Source organism: Hetaerina americana, unplaced genomic scaffold, assembly GCF_022747635.1.
Source record: "Hetaerina americana unplaced genomic scaffold, ioHetAmer1.1.p SCAF_76, whole genome shotgun sequence".
In the NCBI taxonomy this organism is placed as follows: Eukaryota; Metazoa; Arthropoda; class Insecta; order Odonata; family Calopterygidae; genus Hetaerina; species Hetaerina americana.
Genome location: NW_027287383.1, coordinates 714,768 through 723,263, shown reverse-complemented (window position 1 = coordinate 723,263; position 8,496 = coordinate 714,768).

Sequence of the window (8,496 nt, the reverse complement as noted above, 5' to 3'; positions counted from 1 at the left end):
GTTGGATGGTATTTGTTGCATTTTTCGTCAAAAAATTACGAATAATGATAGCACTGTGCGACGGTGCGTTATCATGGTGCAAAATCCACGAGTTTTCTGCCCACATTTCTGGTCTCTTTCGGCGAATTGCTTCACGCAAACGTCTCATAACGCCCAAATAATACTCTTTGTTTACTGTCTGGCCTTCTGGCAAAAATTCATGATGCACTACACCGTTGTAATCCATGAAAACCGTCAGCATTGCCTTCTTTTTTGACTGAAAACGACGTGGTTTTTTTGGTCTCGGCTCATTTGGTGAACGCCATTCACTTGCCTGATGTCTGGATTGCGTGTCGTACTCATAAACCCACGTCTCGTCTCCAGTAATGATCCTTTTGATGAATGTGGGATCGGATTCAGCCTCGCAAATCATGTCTTTTGCGACGTCAACACGGTCTCTTTTTTGCATGAAATTGAGGTCTTTTGGAACCAACTTTGCTGCTACACGACGGAAACCCAAATCATTAACCACAATGTCTTGGGCGGATCCATAGGCAATGTTCAAGTCCTCCGCTATTTCTCTGATGGTTAATTTGCGGTTATTGACCAACATTTCTTTTACTTTATCAATTTTTTCACCGACTTTCGATGTCGATGGTCTGCCACTGCGTTCATCATCTTCGATTGACTCACGACCACTTCTGAACCGCTCGTGCCACTGGTAAACGACCGTTTTTTTTAGAGAATCGTTGCCGAAACACTTTTCCAACATTTCCAACGTCCGTGCGCCACTAAATCCGTTTTTTACGCAAAATTTAATACAAGTTCGTTGTTGCAAATTTAAATCCATTTCTGAAATTGTAAAAAATCGCCAACACACACAGAGATAGATGTACTCTTGGCTACGTAACTTTTGCAAATGTCAAGTTATGACACTAAGATTTAAAGGGAATATCAACAACAGATGTACCAATTTAACAAAAAAAACAGAACTCAAATCGGAACGATGGGAGCGCCCACGGTGGTTATTCCGGGAACTTTTTGATCAAGGTAGTATTTTCACTATTTCATTGGCAAATTCCTCCTGAAAGGCCCTCCAATACGCTCCTTGCCTCGTCACCACCACTCTCTCCTCCGCCTTCCTACTCAGAAAAAGAAGCTCTCCCACCATCCACCCTGATTTTATTCCTCCAATGCACCGATAAATGTATCACTCAGCAGGGAAATCCGCGCCCGATTGCTTCGAGACAGTACCACCAAGCATCAAGACCAGTTCCATTTCCGTACGGTCCGCAGGACATGACGGAGTGACCAAAAGCGATATTCCGCGCGACCCCTTGTCTCTGAAAGAATGATGACCGGACGGTTGAACCCTTTCGACCCCTCGAACGAAGGCGGCGCGCTCACACCATGTCTCAAACGGGACAAAACGCTCCGTCGCTTTCTCAAGGGAAGAGGCATTGTTTTTATTTATATGAGCGCATGCAACTCCCGTGGCTGCAAAGGCGTTCGGTCCCAGGAGACTGACGGGGGGAGTGAGGGGGGGATGGATATGGGGAGAGGCGCCATGACGGCCGCGAGGTTTTTGGGAAACAACGAGAGTCACTCGTGCATACCGCTTCACACGCTAATGCCCATGGGATCATAGCGATCCACAGCGCTGAGGTAGGCACCGATATACTTAGGTGAGGCACTGTCAGCCAATCCAGGCGGAAAAGGGCACGGTGGTACTTTGGCTGCCACAAAAAGAAATCAAATCTGTTCCGCAGGGTAAGTTTTGTCGCCATTTGCATTTTGTAAAAATTTTCATCCCTCCTAAAACCTCACCCTCCAAAATCATCAGCAAAAAAACCATCGGAAGTCGTAGGAGACTCTTGGGTCGCAATGGTGTAAGAGCGGGGTTATTAGTTTTTCAATACGAATATTGGAGACTTCAGCCTTAAATTCTTCCCTCCCAACGGCTAACCTCTATTCTTACAAGTCCCACCAAACAACCCATGGCGGAAGCAAAGGTTGTTGACCCTAAGGACCGTCAAACCATAATACAGCCCTGCTACTGTATTTTCATGAGTAAAATCAAGAATTTTACCTTGTATCTTCTTCGTATTTGGAGAAAACCGTGGAAGAAGAAATATTTATCAAAGACGACGGTTTGAAAAAATCAATTGGAACTCTCAAGCCTCCACAGTTATCATTTGCCGAGAAATCATCATACACTTCAAAATGTACTGGATGCTCCCAAAATTTTTATTTTGATTCATCCCTCTCTTAGTAGTGCATCTTTTCTTATGAAAATATTGTTGACCCATTATATCACTGGGCTGCGGTTTAATCAAGATTATCTCTGATAAAGTTACCATTATTTGTTACAAATCGTACAGGCAGGATGTTGTATCCTAGGTCACAGTCAACCCTCGATACATGAACATATATTTTAGGAATTACGGCACGGCTGATATTTGGGGTTGGGGGTGAATTAATATTAAACTGTTTTTTAAATCTCTAATTGAATTTGAGGGCTTTAAGAGTTGGCTGCTAAATACGTATAGGAAAATCACTAAAAATCTCAGAAATCAAGAAGTTCAGTATAAAAACTGGTGACATGGGTGCCTGCAAGGGAAGAAATTAAAAAAAAGATGAACGAATACCTGGTTGAAATTATCGCACGAGAATTAGTTTGGTGCAAGAAACGGTGATGATGACCGCAGATTGCTTAAAATCGCCAAAATATCTTTCCGAAGTTGCAACCATTGGTAGAAATGTAACCATTGAACTTCTACACGTCGTATGGTGTTCAACCCTTGCTAGGTTGGCTTTCAGCCAACAGCCAAACTCTCAAAGTGTATATTCTCTAATATGAAGCCTGGTTTAATGACAAAATCGTAGAGATAGAGTTCGAGGTAGTTTACTTTGATTCCGGCGTAATTTCGTGCCGAACCCAAGTAAATTGGCTAAAGCATTGAAAACCATTCTATAAAGTCTAAGGAGAGTTCTATTGACTAACAAAGAAGTGCTAAAATAAATGAATTTCCTCTGATTTTCAAAGCTTGTGGTCACAACGCATCACCATTCACTCCAACACGCAGCGAACTAGACTGGAAAGCAATTGGAATCCTCTTGGAAACGCAAGAGCTCTTTTCGAATGCTACAACTATGGATATAGATATTTTTATGTGATTAAAAGATTTGAAGTAATTTATAAAATTTAAAAAAATACTATTTAGTAGATAACTGTGGTGGAGGCGTGGTCAGTGAACCATTGAATTTCCAGGTGCAACTTCGCTTAATGATACATAACAATGAGTAGGGCACAGTTGAGTGCACTGACTGATTGAATCTTCTTGAAACTTTATACGAAGACTGGTAAGATTCCAGGGCAGGTCCTGGCCAACCTCCGGATAATGCCTCCTGATTACGTATGGGTACGCATGGGTACGAATTTTTTTGGAAGTAATACGGGATCGTTTTCAGTGGTTCCCGTGATTTATGATTCATATTTTAACGTTTGGTCCTTAAGAATGGTGCTTTGCATATGCTGAGTGGCACGCGGAATCTAATGCGATCCACATCATTCAGGTAATAAACTAATACCGGCTCATTGTGAGTACAAGAATGCGTGGAGAAAACTCTAAGTTAGAGCTAATATTTTCTTAACGAAAGAGTGCCGTCAGGTTCGTTGCTGAAACGTCCTTTAGCGCTGCCACATGCCAATTTGGGGTTCCTCGCAAAAACAGTTCCGTCCCTGCTGGGATGTTTTTTTTAAAGCTATGCCATTATAAAACTTTTCCCTTCTTGAAATTGGGAAATATTCCGGCAACTCCCGATTCAAATGTTTCTTGAATCGATACTTATTAGTTGGATTTTAGAAACAAGTAATTTTGACAATTATTCCACGCAGTCGAATTCGTGAAATGAGACATTTTAGATGCCAACCTTAAATGAAATTGCTTCCTTTTGAATGAGTGTCAGTTTTGAAACGTTTTTCTCGAGAGCACGATCAAAGGGGCAAATATGAGCGAAATCGTTTTCAGAACTCATTAAGTGATGAGGTGAGCCAATGTAATCGTTGTGTTCCAGCTATTAACGGCTACTAAAGAGAGTCGATGACGAACAATCATTCACTATTTGTTGACACTCAATAGGTACATTTTATGATGAAGCCCTTAGTTGTTTGATTATGCATACATCATCGCTGAAAATGCCTATTACTATCACATGCGACCCTAGCAGTAGGTGCCCAGATATATATCCTTAATCTTATATATTAATGTAATGATTTGGGTCGCGGTAGTCCAGGGGGTAGAGCATTGGACTACTGGCCGGATGGTCCCGGGTTCGATTCCAGGGCAAGTCTCTGGGCACCTGCAGCTCCACCCAAGTTATGTAATTTTTCAGGTACCTGGTCTTCCGGGAAAACCATAAACGGCACTGGTAAAGGAACCGGCCCCTACTCTGATGTGTGAATTTCATACGCCATCGGGCTTAGTACTGGGTGAACTCTACCATCACCTACCAAACCGACCTTCGGGTTGATTACTGTGGTATCATGCGAATGGGCAGATTGATGAAAAAAAGGTGATTGGCGAACCCAGTTGAATTTTAATCCATTGCAAAGAAAATATCAACACTCCAAAGCTTTTTATTCGCTGAAAAGTATGCTCGCTTTTCTGGGTGATATGTCAGGTGATGAAACTACCTGGGATCAGGCATTAGTCGGGTTATGTGTGAATTGCTTTGAGGCATCCATAACAATATTGCTATATTATGTTTTAAAGAAACATCTTATTGAATGATCTTGATCAGGCATTGCTGATATGAAGATTTGGAAATGCGTACTCATTATAAGGGCCATTTCATTCCGTCATATGCTTTCGTTCAATTTGTCTAAGGACTTTATGAGAGCATAATCGTCGCTGCGTCCGTTTCTACCGAGTGATGGTAGGTGAAACCAGGAGTACATATTGTGTGGTGCAAGTAATTCCAATACTATTTTGATGCGCTTAATCCATTAATCATAGGAAGAAAATACGCGCCATTCCTGTAACACTCATCCCAGCGCTTGGTGAGTTACGCCGCTCATTATTGATGCATGAATACATGTAGTGCCTCATTACTGTTCCAGAATGCCACCTTTACTTTAACGATAGGGAATAATATGTAAATACTTTGAAACACATGCGAGGGTGATCTGAAAAGTTCTCGGCCTGTTGATGACAATGCCAATATATGTTTTCAAAAAAGTTTTATCTTTCAACATAATCGCCTTTAATACTAATACATTTCATTCAGCGGTGCTCCAGTGTTTTTTCCGGAAGTGCTGCGCAGTACTCGTCTACAAACGCAAACCCTTCTTGATTTGACGAGAAACGTTGATCAGCGAGGAAACTTTTGAGTTTTTGGAGGAGGTGGAAGCTCGAGGGAGCCCAATCCGGGGAATTGGGTGAATTTCCCTGCACTTTATGGTGCAAATCCCTCATTTTCCCGTCGTAAAGACACTTCAGTGAGCAGTTGCATTGTCATGACGGAAAACGGTTTTCCTCTGCAAAACGGGTCTACTTTCACGAATTTTTCCTCCCAGTTTCGTTAGAAGGTGAGAATAGCACTCCTCAGTTATTGTTTTACTTTTTTCTAGATAGATGATCAACAGAATTCCTTTTGAATCCCAAAAACCGACGCTATGACCTTTCCAGCTGATGGCAACTTCTTCGCCTTCCTCTGAGCAGAAGAACCGGCCTCTATTCACTGCACGGATGGTTGCTTCGCTTCTAGTGTTTAATGGCGAATCCATGTTTCATCCATCATCACATATCGAAGCAGAAATTAACTCTTGTTTTTCGTAAAGTTGCACTGTTTGGCGAGTTCATCCGAATGCGTTTTTGATCCACAGTGAGCACGCGCAGCAAAGCTTTGTTATCCGCAATTCCTGGTGAAAAATGTAACCGACACATTCTTTGATAACCCTACAGTATTAGTAATGTCACGCACCTTAGCAGGCCGATCTTTCTAAATCATATTGTGCACTTTTTCGATGATTTACGGTGTGGTTGCACTTTTTGGACGTCCTTCATGTAAATCATCATGGAGGTTTTCACGGCCGCATTTTAGCTCAGCCGCCCATTTCTTCATGGTGGAAATTGAAAAACGAGTCCCCATGCACATTTATAATCCTCCAATGAATTTCGATTGGCATTAAACCTTCTTTTAGGAAGAATTTTATAACTGTCCAAAACTCGATTTTTTCCCTTTCTAACAACACATGCACCGCAACTGATTTCAACGGCGAACTACTGGATGGAATCGCTCGCGATTTCGGCGACCACTCACAGTTGTGCCGACATGAAAGAAAAAAGTAATGCGTATACTGATGCTATGTATGGGCGAGGCCGAGAAAGTTTCAGACCACCCTCGTACATCTAAGTACAGGCAAGAGGCAGTGTTTGGGAAAAAGTAGAAGATATTTACTCGGCATTCAATCATCCATGTGATTGTTAAACAGTTAAGCACAATGTAGGTAATGATTAGCATACTTCGTCAACGTCGAGAAAATTCTCCCCTCGGAAGTTAAGCAAGTTGAACTGTACGTAATACAGAACCTTCGACCTAAGTTTCACATCGTTGTTCACACATTCCTTTTCGTTGGGTGGTGAGGTACCTACTAACCAACGTTAATTTATCTTCTACAAACTAGTGGCGTACTACATTCATTAGGAGAACATTAAGCTACTCGTAGTAAGACAATTTATGGTCCACCCTTAAACTGTCCTTTTACTAGTCAGGTTGTCTCTTATAAAAATCAATGCAGATAGATTAACTTCACGGAATATGACCTGAAAAGAAACCGAACAATGATAATGATACTGATCATTGATCGGATGAATCTGAAAATAAGTCTTAAGAGAATGATCATGGTAAAAATAATATTATCAAAGGAAGGATGACATCTTTTTTAAACTAAGACCTTCACGTTTTTATTACGGTGATTTTTAACGATTCAGGGATTCAGGTAATGCTTTGAAAGCGTCAAATGCAAAATTAATGGATTAGAACGGCTCGGAAAGTAGATTATTCACCATCATCATTTGGTGAGAAAGACAGCCTCTATACTTTGCACATTTAGATGATTAACATGCAATTCACCGGAAAAAAAGATACCTACGTTTAACTTCTATCATAAAGCAATGCAGCATGACGTATCTTCAGTTAGACGCGAACGTACGACTCTTGCTAAGACTAATACAATTTTCGTCATTTGAAACACCAAGAATGTATGCAAAATAAACTTACTGAAAGTAACACCACAGATTAAGAGTAGTATCGTAATGACTTCACGCCCAAGATAAAATGAATACGGATTAGTCTCCTCAGCGATAGGTGAAACCATAGGGTGAACCATTCCATGACGACGATCGTTCAAACAAGTGAAAGATTATCATGTACGTATTTATCTCTGAACGGTGCTCAACTGGAAATCCATGCAAAATATTCCAGGTAACCTCCAAGAATAATTTTTGGCATAGTTTTCAGAAAAAGATGCACACTGTCAAATTCTAAACTTCTATAGGGCTGCACACTTAATTTCAAAGTGAGGCTTGAATGAACAATCAGCTCTGATATAAATTTTGAACCAACGAGAAAAAGTCGTCTAGTTTCAGGCACTCAGCTGTTTGAGCCAAATTTCAAATGAGGTTTGGACATGTATAATTCAAGATGTACCGTGAACAGTCACGTGGACCAGAACAGATGTATTTCCGTTGTCACCAAGCAATTGCTCCGAAGAGGTGGTTTTATGAACTCACACAAAGGAGGAACGGAGTTCATTAATGTGGAGGGAATAGATGCTCAATACATTCAACACATAGACGCCGAATTCTCAAAGAAATGAAACAATCGGTGAGCCAATAAAAATATGTATAATTATAGCGGAACTCTCTGGTGGTCATAAACACCCCGCTGATCTTTCCGATCAAGCTTTGAAACGACTTTTCGTGGCTCAATTGAGTTAGCTCGGCGATGAAGTATTCAAGTTGTCAAACCGACCACCATTCCAGATAACCGCAACATCAATCGCAAGCACAACAAAAGCGGGAATGAAAACGACCACAGCACGCGGGGGCCATAAACATCTTCCGAGTTTTATCCCTGCGCGCGCGTCGCCGCACCCAACTGGGAATCGGGGCAGTGCTCAGTGCCACCTGTAACACGTTCATCGGACGCCTTCCTCCTCTCCTGAGCCTCGCAATCACAACACGAAAATTTGAGTGCACTCAAACGAGACCGCCGACACCGCGTAGGGGACGGGGCTACAATTTTTTTTGCCGCTTTCACCTCCTCTCTCCGACTCCGTTTTAATTTTCGAAAAGGTGGCAACCCTACCGGAGACTGGACCGCCGCTGCTCTTCGAGATGAGTCGGTTGTGTGAAGAAGTCAGTCTCATATGTAGCCGGCGGGGATATTCGATCACGTGCTAAGGGGAAGGAGCTAGCCAGTCGGTGGCTAAAGGGTTGGCGGACGTCGGGC